General features: G+C 37.2%; 1 protein-coding gene across 5 annotated transcripts in view; it reads left to right on the plus strand.

Annotated features, from left to right (window-relative positions):
* The window catches only part of LOC138185163 (leucine-rich repeats and immunoglobulin-like domains protein 2), a 175,092-nt gene that overhangs the window by 28,823 nt on the left and 134,154 nt on the right, over positions 1-12,115 (plus strand). For 2 of the 5 annotated variants that reach the window (XM_069123883.1, XM_069123885.1), the window contains exon 2: positions 473-605. The exons of 2 other annotated variants lie outside the window; for them this stretch is intronic. The gene's annotated coding sequence lies outside the window, so the exon portion shown is untranslated. Of the gene's footprint in view, positions 1-23; positions 119-472; positions 606-12,115 lie in introns of those variants that run through there. One more of the 5 variants, XM_069123884.1, reaches the window with a different exon arrangement.

Consider the following 12,115-nt stretch of genomic DNA (forward strand, 5'->3'; position numbering starts at 1 on the left):
ATATTCAAACGCGCGAGTACGTGATCCGTCATACTATGGGAACGTCGTTGTCGATATATGTAAATGTGAAACAAGTGCAACATATTCTAATTCCACCGTAATTATTGTAAATATCATGGTAGGTAGCGCGTAACGTAATAGAACTATTTTTATGAAGATCGAATTAAATCATAATTAGTTACTTTGAAAAATTGATCACAAAGATTACATGTCGTGAATCAACGATTAATCCTAACTGTCATGGCGTCGATATGTCAGGAGTGTCATAAAATTTCAAATATTTATACGTGTAAACTGCTTTTCTGACTTGAACTTTATCAAAATCGATAGTTTCATACACGAGGGTGAATATTGATAGATTAAAAGAAATATAACCTTTTTTTATATAATTTCAAAAACATCAATCTTCCAGTATACCTACGTACATGTATCATGAACGCTATTTCTTATTTATAATCTTCCATATGTTTAGGTGTTTCATTGACTCGATAAGAAGTAAACTGGTTCCGCGACAAATCGTCTAGGCAGTGCTTTCCTGGGCACATCTCATATTCTCATGCGACACATCATACGCAAAGTTACTTTACACATCACTGTCTTCATCAGTAAGTACCATCATGCATTCCATACTTTCTTTTAACATATTATTTTCAATATTTACTGCTTTAACAGAAATGTACGAATTATAATCCTTGCGTGTATCATGTAACGGAAATGCTGAAATTATCAGTTGACAAAAATTAAATGAGAAAATCGGTTTAAAATTTACATATATTCGTTCAATTAATACGAGCGTAACATGATTTGCTTTAAATTAACGGTGTTACACTAGCGTTACCTGATCGAATTGGCAATTTATCAAACACATTGCAAAGTTACAGCGGAATATTATAGGGAATTTATAATAATGAGATAAATATTAACATTATGATGCTATATAAGTAGGAAAATATAGCTTACTTCATTTTGTGTTCTTGAATATTTAACGTTTAATAACATGAACATGGAATAAGCCTGAGGAACTACAGATATGTTAAAATACACGTTTGTATAATAAAGCATGCTCCAAAATTAAGTACATAGATATATAATATTGCATAGAATATTATAGAGTATTATACGATATTAAAATACTTTGCTCGAAGGAAACTACAGTAATCAATTAACTAGTCAGTAATCAGCAGTATGAATTTTTGTTCTTTTTACAAACAATTTCAGTAACGTACATATGTATCAATGAAATTAGTCGTTCGCATATTAATGCTTTCATTATTATTCACATCATTATTATTCGCACAATAATTTCGTTGAATAATCACGCCCTTGTTTCATGAGGTAGGAAACTGATTGTGCTAGATCGAACATGAAACTAGATGAAAATTTATTTCAGGTGACAATTATATATATATATATATATACATAACTAATACTTAACATTTTTCTATTGGTTGCAAAGTGGCAAATGCATTCAATGCAAATAACGGGATTTAACAATTTCATTTAAAAACTATCGATTTTGTGCTAATAATAAAAACAGTATATCTCATAATGATCTTCTATAATGAAATGTCCATCACGTTTATGCAGTTTAACATTTACTATATCTATTCGATATGAAAGCTAAGAAGACTCTAAGCTCAGGAGACTAGGGATAAAATACCCCAAAACACGACCATCACGGACCATCTCGGGGTCATTATTTCTAGCTACTTGCTACATATGATGGATAGACTATCGGTTTATCGATCGACCCATGCATTATTGTTTAATAATTTCTGGTCTTTTCCGCGGTCAAAAATAATATTTCACTGTTAAAATAGGTGACAGACATCGAAGTTCCAGATTCGTATATATTTACGTCTCGGACATTCATTTTTCATAGCTGTGCTATTTCGGTTGCGAAAGAATCTCATTTTATCAGAAATTGTACGAAGCTGATGCTATTTGTTAGTTTTTCCATTACTAGAATTTACTTTTCGCGAGGACAGAGTTCGAAAGTTGTAAATTCGTTCACTGAGTACTTTACACCGGCTACTATTATTTTATTTCCTGGTTTCGTGAGCAGAGTTAATCATTAATCAGTGATGAGTGAACACGGAACCGGTGATTAGACAGTCTGAATGGACGATTACATTTGAGAACGGGACTAGGAACCGATAAAATTTCTCGTGCCTGCAACGAGCGCAATTATCTTCGGACATCCTGCAATCGAAATATCGATTTACGCTTTTAAGTAAAAGCCGTGAGTCATGCTGTTGGTGTCTTTCTCGCCGAGACTCTTGACGTCAAGCACACTCGCTCGTCGAGCGGCTATGAAACAGCAATGGATGTCTTGTGCATGTAAGTGGCCGCATCTCGCAAGATAGAAAAATGTGCAAAAAGAGAGGAGTTATAAGCCGCAGGGAACCAGGTAAAACGAAATTGCGCCGTTTTATTCTTACCACAGTTGTGGCTCTGTGTTGGGGAGTTGCAGATAAACCTCACCCACCACACGTGACGTCCAAATATCGCGAAATGTCATTTTCATTTAATCCGGGCAAGCTTCCAGGAAATACATCTCCGGATTGAATAACGAAGGAACACGTTCCTTTCAATCTCAAATTGGTTCGATCGTATTGTCAGGAAATTTTCTACACACTTGTAGATACACGTTGTATATGTATATTACGTTTTCCTTATGCAATATTATTATTATTGTTATTATTATTATTATTTTTACAACTTTTATTCCACGATATTAATTTTATAAATCAGCTTCTTCTTTCTTTCTTCGTAAAGAATCGATATACATACTTGACTCCTCAGCAACTTCCACGTTCATCACTTTTTCATTCTTGCCTATTCTTTCCTCCGACACAGTTCAGAACTGGATTAGTAAGCTTTGTGGCGTATGTTTCAACCCCTCCTCTTTCTCCTGATCATAGACATACGGTAAAATCGATATCGTGCTTTGTCTTCTTCAACCCCATTCGATGGTAACGTGTTAACATTCGGTCGGACTATACCCGAGCATTGACGTAACCGTTACGATATGTCGATATCCCGTCAGCTACTCGGCGAATCGTATTCTTATCTCCTAGTTCGATCCTATCGCCTCGAATTCCCTTCGAATCCGAAGGCCAATCCTGTCGATTACCTCTGCACGATTATTCCTCGCCGTGTTTTCCTCTAACGATCGTATTTATGGTATTCTCGGGATCGGCGTACACTACCACGAAACACAATATTTCCTGGAGACAATCGCGTGTGTACGACTACCGGTAGTTTATTCACGAGCAGCGTATATATGCAGGTAAGCAGGTATGCACGGGTTAGGAAACACCAAGAAAAGCAATACACGCGACCAGAATAACTTCGCACCTCGACCGCTGAGCCTAAAACTGGACCAACAGGGTCTAGAAAACCACTGTTACTCCAACTTTTCTATTTAGGCAAACTGATTTATGGGTCAATTATCGACCCTCCACCGAGAACAGATAACTTAACTCTGTCTTCCTTGGAGAGTTCCTATTCCTTTTCCCACAGGTTCTTTTCTCTTTTTTGCGATATTAGTTTTTATTATATATGTTTTGCGGACGAGTGCCACTCGAGTTTAATTCTCTGAGTGATCGTATCGTTAATGGATGGTATGTGTGGTTTATTGATGTTTGAGTAGGTATTTTTTGCTTCGTGACCATATACTCTCGACGATGTTTTGGTGGTATAGTGGAAAGGTTCTTGATAACACGTTACGACATAGTTATTTGATAGGTGTATTACTGACCGTTCTCGTATCTGGTTTTTCTGGTCACGAATTTCCTTAGCCGGGTGGAAAAAATATCAGAGATTCGGAGATGACAAAGAGATGGTGACGATTTTTCATGGCAAAGCCGTGTTTTACAAATCGCCGTAAGGAAACGTGTCCTGCGTTCAATTATCTTGAAATATCCAAACACGAGCCGAGGAAGCGCATTTACACAACTTTAATGCTTAACATTCTCCATTCATCTATTTTCCTCTTCTTTCCATCCACAGTCTCGATGCGGTTATTTTAATGAACGTTCGCGAGACCGACGATTCTTGTAAGAAGGTTTTAACGATCATTGTCGAGAGACAAAGGCAAGCCTGTTAAACGTCTACATTTTATTTCAGCGATCTTTAATTTTTAACGTTTCCCGTTACGGATAATAGACAGATTTGCGTGATTTTTCATTAACGTTATGAAAATTTGGAAAACACCGTCAATATTTAAGATTCGTTTAAAGCGTTTCGATATTAATAATATATTAAACTATAGGACGGATTTAAATGAAGACTTCTAGAAAACCTCAAACAGTTCTCGTAGCACGTTTTCACGAAAATCCATTTTTTCTATCGTATACGCCGGGAAATGTATTCGAACGTATCGCAAAGCTGGGATTCGTTATCATTCGAATAACGATAATCAGAAGCGGGTGTCGCGAGAACGAATAAAAAGAGGGGAAGGGAACGGAAATATTTTCCTTTTGCATGCTAAATTTTGACATAAAATGCAAATTTCTTGGATCTCTGTGCGCGCGGTAGGCACTCGACGTTCGAATCACGTGTGAATATTTCCGAGGTATAAGGCTGTCTTGTCCTTCTCTCTTCCAGTGAATCTAGGCCAGGTCTAGATCGACGAATCTCACTCGTATAAATACACCTGTCCGTGTTTTCGTTATTAATACCCCGATCTCTGTACGAAATTCGGTTTTGCACGCGTCGTATGACTAATTTAAATGTTCAAGTATCCTCGTCTACGGCTCGCGGTAACATTTAATTTCCGACGCGAGTGCATAAAGTTCTTCTCAGCGTAGTAAATGAAATAAGAGGAAAATATTTGTGTGGACGGAGATGAAAAATTTGAGAGGAAATTTCGTCTCACGTGTCGATAAAAGTTTTCAATTTAAAAGCAAGTTGCAAATGAAAGCCACGCTTTTCGAAACGAATAAGGATCCCGCTTCGAGCTCGGTACGTTTAAACGCATACCGATTGACTTCGTGTTTGTAATTGTAAGTGTAATTTTATCTGGCTTCCGTGTACCGGTCGACAGAGCCTTATTTTCACGCATCCACGTCACGCTATTCTCTATTCCCATCTTGAGAATGACTATTTCCAACTACTAGCTCCATTGTATAGCCACGTTCGGTCGAACTTTCACCGTAAACTCATCTTTTTCGAAATCTAAAGTTTCGAACTTTCAATGAAACTGTTGGCGCTGACGTATCCACCAACGTGTTCTGTGTTTTAAAAGCTCAGCCTGTGAACTTGCCCGCAATTCTCTCTCCATCCTCGGATTCGTCCTACGAATTTATCCTGTAACTCGAGAAAAGTTGGTTAAAATTTCGTTTTTAGCAGAGAGGCGGATTCCAGCTCGAAGTTGATAATACCCGAGATAATACATAGCTTTCTTTGGACGAAAAGAAAGTTATAAAATCGGGAATATTTCTTCGTGCAATGCTTTTCACACGGGTTTAATTTTGCTCGCGTCGTCATTTATGAAACTAGCAACGTCTTCGAATATTTATTTCTTTATTTTAATCTTCCCTCAAACGAAATATCAATGAGAGCAAAAGTATGTAAGTAGCTTTCGTTTGAAGCGCCACGTATAGAACGCACCACTGCGATAGAATTCCATCGAACAGACTGTAAACTGCATTGGCACATGTTCCGTAAGAGAAACACGCGGTCTTTTACCCGATGCGTTTACCAACGAAACAAGATTTCTTTTTCAAATAGATTCCTTCATCCGACTTTCATCGGCAAAACTTTCATCATCTCGCAGCGTGCATGCAGTCTGCCAGTGAATCAATCGAATACGTCAGATACAAGAAAATATTACCAACTCTTCGACTGATTAAATGTTGTTCACCCAATACGAAGTATCTCGCGCGTTCAAGGTGGCATACATTGATGGAATGGTTGAAAATTGAAGCAAATGTCATAAGCTAAAATGAAATTGCTTTCTATGTTCTATATATATATATATGTATGTGTTATTTGTATAGATGTGTTACATCCCCTGTGTTGTTGCAACATTGTCGAAAGACTGAAGGCGCTATAGAAAAATGCTATGGAATATGGATGAGATATATCTCGAGGCACTTTCCGATATTATCACGAATTTGAAAATACCCGAGGGAGTTGAAACATCGTGGAAATGCTGTTAAACGGTGCAACCTATTCGAGATTCGAAAATATCGTGGGACAATTTATTGCGAAAAGTATGAAAATTCTTTGAAACGTTTCATCGCATTATTGCAGTTTTAATTTATACTTCATAACAATTTGCTAGTTGCCTGAACATTATGGGTCCCTAGTGACGTTGTTGCAAAAATTAAACGATGCGCGTGCTTGCTTCATGCCATGCTCCCAACATTGTTTCGTCTCATAATGATGACCCAGGAGACACTGAACCACCTTCGCGACATTATAATGTAATATTGAGAAAAGTAGTCTACGTACTGTTTCGCGACATTGTTTCCTTGCTCAAACACATAAAAATCTTTAAACAGCCTAGAGATACTTTTCGCAACATGACTGTAAATATAAACAGATAGGTTGAAGGTTTTATTAAAATTAAATATTTCAACTGAAAGCCTGTTTCTATCTCGTTGATAGAAGGAGAGATCGTAGGCTCTGGGATTTTTCTCAAAAACAAAATTTCCTGCGGCTAACGAATTAAAAAGATCTTGCTACTGTCGTTCGGTTAAAGTTGCCTTTCGTTCGAACAGCGAATAGTCGCCGGTTCGTGTTTGCATCGCAATGTAACGAAATGAATATCCGTAGGAGCGACGTTGCAAAAATTAAATAACTTTTAATGATATCTACGCGTTTTTTTCCTATTGAATTGCAAAATTACATTCGTGCCGTTACTCGGTTAGCTACTGAGCCGCTTTGAATGCATAAAAGTCCAGGAGACAGAAAGCTTAAATAGAAGAAGCCCTTCGTAATGCAATAAACGTGTTTAAAACTAATTTAAGTTACACAGAAATGAACTTCCTTTTTGCACCTTAATACTTATAAGCTCTTTGACTTGTCCCTCTTTACTGTCTCTTCTTTGTCTTTGTATAATTAATTCATCCGCTGTTTATACGCTTTAAAATCGTTACTCCCACGTGTATATATATATACATATACATAGAGTGGTTCATCAAAGTGTTTAAACAGTTATAAATATATCTATGAATGTACTATGTACGTTATACGGAACACATTGAAATTTCATTAATACTGCAATGACACCCGATTAGCATGGTTATATTAGTTAAAATTTCAAACCAATCTGAAAATGTATATAGAAGTTGTAAGATAATAATTGCAAACGTACATTTCGCGGCTATTATCAACATATTTGAAGAGTTAATATTTGAACTATCTTTAGCGCATATGTCGAAGACCATTATTTTCACGTTGTATACTAAATAGATTCCATGTTTGCAGTAAATATCTCGTAACTTCCATATACATTGTCAGATACCTTTCACATTTTACCGGTATAATCAGCACGGTCGTGTGTCGCTATGATGCTAATGAAATTTCAAAACATTCTCCATAACACGCGTAATATATTCACAAATATTTTTTACGCCAAACTCTTACGAGTTCTTTTAGATTTTATTCGAAGCAAAGATTTGATTAACGCGATACAATTATTCCATCGGATGTTTGCGTTCAACGTCGACGTCGACGAGATACGATAATTTCATTAAGACGCGAATTCAGTACGGTTCGAAAGAGGAGTCTCGTTTATAAACGGAAAAGGAAGAGAGAAACGAGCGTAAGGGAACGTGCTGGGAACAAACGAGGAAATTGAAAACATTCTCGAAGACAAGTCTTTTAGAAATTCCCATTTTATTCGTCGGTGGTTCTCCCCCCTTCCTCCTCGCCCTCTCCTACAGTCCCATCTTACCTCTTTAACTTCTCGTCTATCTATTTACCTGTATTCCTTAGTCTGAGGAAGGAAAAGATGCTCGTTCGTCGGTTTACCTGAAACTGAAACAAGCTGCGCCTGACACAGCTCCGTTTGCGCTATGTAGACCATTCTTCTTTATATTTACATTACGTCTATGGTACTTCTACCTTGTTGTTTTACCTCTGTCCACTCTCCTTTGTTAATCGTAGCGGTACGTACGTGTAAAGTAATTTGGGAAAATACATCTTCGGACGAAGTTAAGTCTACTTGTTTCTCCTTTCCTAAAAATCGACAAGAAAACTTTACGAAGATTTGCTAAATAGTACTTTTGCTATTCTGCCTCCCTTCTTTTTCTTTTTGAGAATCACGAACAACGCGTTATTGGATATATTTTCCATATCAATGTTGCCATCTTTGCTACTCGAATCTTCTTTTTCTTCATCTTAAAGCCATCTTTTTTCTTAAAAAGTTACACGTTAAAGTTCTACGATTAATTGCACTAATTTATTCTTTCCTGGGAATTATTACCAAAGCGTCACGGATCACTAAAGTCCTGAGTATCGTAGTTTCAATATCCTTTTTTCTTTCGAAGTCGTTAAGAGTGAGCCACATGGAACTTTTCTCGGTATTAATTTTAATGAGAAACGACGCGGTAGCTTATCTAGTTAAACGAGTTGAATGATTTGAAAAATATTTAGACTCAAACAGAAGATTAAGTTCGTCTCATGACACTCGGAAAGGTGCTCCCTTAAAGAATGCAAAGCTAAATCACGCAAGATTTCCCAGGAGTGTGATTTGTCTTGAGTCCGCGAGATAGTTTGCTCCACTAGTGCCACAAACCACACTTCCACGGAGTTCCTAACCATTTATTACCATGCCAGATTTTAGTTCGCAGTCAGCCAAAATATTTTCGATGATTTACCTTCGAAAAATAACTGATCCGACCGCGAAAAAAAATCACAAATATTTTCTCTTCGCCTTTCGATAGCTTCTTCCTAATCTATAATTCGTCTGATTATTTTAATAAATCGATTATTATTTTAACGGGATGATTTTAATAGATTAGATAGAAGACCTATAGATTGGGCAATCGTTAAAAATATTTAGATGTTGCTCGAATACATTTTGATCTCGTTCATACAACAATTCACAATCTTGTCTGTGTATATGTTTATCTTACCAGCAAAGATGGACACGATACGCGGTGTAATGAGTATCTGATAAGAATCGAAAGAAAAATTTGGATTTTCTATAAGATAACGTCAAACGATATTCCAAGGGATATTTAACGATATCGTCTACAAGCTATATACGTTTTCTGCTTTGTAAGCAACAAATTTAAAGATTGTTCATCTGAAGATACATTCTTCGACCGTATTTCCCCGCTTACACTTGTTTTATAGGTGAAATTGTTTTCGGACTTAGCCTGATGTATTACCTTTTCTTGTGCGGCCGCGTCCTCCTTTTCTTTTTATTTTTCCAGCAGAATTCAGCAGATATATGGCTGTCGGAGTAAAAGCCAGATCGTACGGGTGTGCGTTGCTTTTAAACGAGCCCGTGGATACTACGATACGTAGCTCGATCTTTGACTGGATCGCGGACTATCGCATTTTCGAGTATTTATTTTCCTAGCGAATTCTCGAATAGATTTTTAACCTACTTCGATGGAACGTACAAACTATGAAATAGTATAATACACAGCCGAAGATTTTGCAGCGAAATTTATTATTCGTAAGGAACTTTCGAATACTTTCTTTCGAACCATTTGCTATAGAACCATATGAAATATGGTGGACATAACAGTGATATGTGAGTTGCGGTATGGTGAAAAATGGCAAGAGGTTATTTTTCCAGCAGGCATTTTTCTCTCGAAATAAATCGAAATTTCGAAAATTCGCGGACTACGTATGTCGCTGTATGTTATTTACGGAAAGTGCCATTTCGTTATTTTCATCCGTAGTTGCGTCATGTAGAAATTTCACTTTTTAACTGCAACATGTTATACGCGTTTGGCAAATTTTCGTTGGAAAATTGGAAAATGCATGTAAATGCAAATGATCATGTCCAAATTATTACTGAATACGCGAGCAATGTCATGTATACATATACGGGAATTATTTATCGTGTTACGAGTAATATTATACAACGTTGTTTCGTATTATCGGCTACGAAATTCTACTCGAGTCGAGATCTCTCTGCCCTGGGAAAAACGGTTTCTCCGTGATTTTCGTCTCGTGTCTGAGTTCGCTTTGTATTCTCCTTTCCGTTTCGGCGATCGATCCATCTCGTCTCTCCTCGTCGCTGTTTTTCTTGTAAATATTACTTTATACACGAGAGTGCTTTCAGTTAACAGCTTTCCGTAAGGACGAGCAAAGTTTTCTTCACGGTCGAAAAACGGTGAGATCATTTTCCTCGCTGGAGTGGGCCAAATTATTTCTTACTGGTTGTGGTTTTCAATGTCGATGTCGGAATACGTTAACTGGAAATCTGGGAAAGTCCGCTCGCTCGTTTCCTTCTCACCCTCGCGAAGGATCTGTCCTTTGAGAGATTCCGTGACACGTCCAACAACTAAGCGTGACGTTCGCGAAGCTAAAAGGATCCTGCTGCCTGGATTATGCACCCTAAAATTTCCAGCTATAACCTACATTCTCTGCACGTGTCCGAACTTTCCCATTCTACAACAGTTTTTATATCACTCTGTGGGATTTAGATTTTACTCCGCTCGTTGAATCGGTCGATGTATATTTGAGGTTAATCGTTGAGTACAACGCTGGAAAAAATGCAAAAAAAAAGGCACAGAGGAACCACAATGGAAGCTTAATTGCAATGCAGTTTTTTGCCATTTTCTTTTATAAAACAACACGCCTGCTATCGTCGACTAAACGCTCTACAAATTCTAAAGTCGTGAAACGTACTTTCCTATTGCGATTTGCCTCATAGTGGCCCGTAAATAGTTCGAACACTCGCCATAGAACATTTTTATGAACATATTGTGTATGTTATATTTGCAAAAAGAGAAATATATATGTTAACAAATTCGTTTCGAGTTTTATCGATACAATACTCGTTCAAGCTTTATCGATACAATACTCGGCAAGTATCAATGAAATTACAAAATGTTTCGTAGAACACATACCATATATTCGTAAAAGATTTCTAAAAGCATAGACTGTTTTGGTGAACCATCGCTCTCAGTTGGCACCGCATCGATTTTCAGAACGGACATAATCGTAGGGAAACGAAGGTAACGAAGGTCAGAGCGAGACGCATGCTAAAGAGGGTAACTATGCCTGAACTTTTTATAGCGTGATGTAACAAGAAGCACGGGGGTTGGAGTGGCGGTGAAATTTACCCAAAGTTATTATCCTTCTTTTCGCTCTTTCAACGGACCAGTTCTAAAAAGTCTCATTTTGCATTCTGTTTCGTAGCCGCCGCGATTTCTCGGCAAATTTTTCTTCCTCTTCCCTCTCCCCCTCCCCACCATCGCCCCTCTTTCCACGTTTACTTTGCTCTTTTACACCCCTAAACATATTAGAGTTTCCTCGTCCTTTTATATTTTTCGTCCCTCGCGTGGTCCTATTTGTTTGTCCGAAAAGGTGCTTTTAAATTTCGGCACAGAGTTGCAGGAAATTCGATGAAAATACCGTACGCATTCGACGAATACCTGCTTTAAAATTCTATCAGTTCTTCCTATTATATTTTAAACGTTTCACGCCCGTCCTGCAATAATTACCACTCATCAATTAGTCACGATTGTACCAACGTTCAATAATAAATCAAGTTGCATTAAACCGAATATTCGCTTGGTTATACGCGCAGTAGAACCAGAGATTAAATTGTTAGCCTAAAATAGTTAAAAAGTATACGTACAGTTACCTATTTTTATTTCATCCAAGGTCATCCTTAGTTCATACAAATTTACGTCATTAAACTTTCTGTATATATATATATGTATGTGTGTTAATAATATCAAAAATAAAAAAAAAAAATCTATTAATCACGACGTGACTGCCTTCGATATTAAACGATCGCATTTAATGTTATCTTCGTGTAGTTGTTGAAAAGAACAGAGTTAGTTTGTGCAGTGAAAAGATAAGATCTACCGTGTACGTTCGATAATTTTTGTTAGTTTACAAAAATTTAATGTAATTAGGGGTTATAGGCTCGAGATAAGAAATTTCATGATATATGCAGGTTCGTATT

The sequence above is a fragment of the Bombus flavifrons genome, chromosome 11, assembly GCF_040668555.2.
Source record: "Bombus flavifrons isolate JBK064 chromosome 11, iyBomFlav1_principal, whole genome shotgun sequence".
Classification (NCBI taxonomy): domain Eukaryota; kingdom Metazoa; phylum Arthropoda; class Insecta; order Hymenoptera; family Apidae; genus Bombus; species Bombus flavifrons.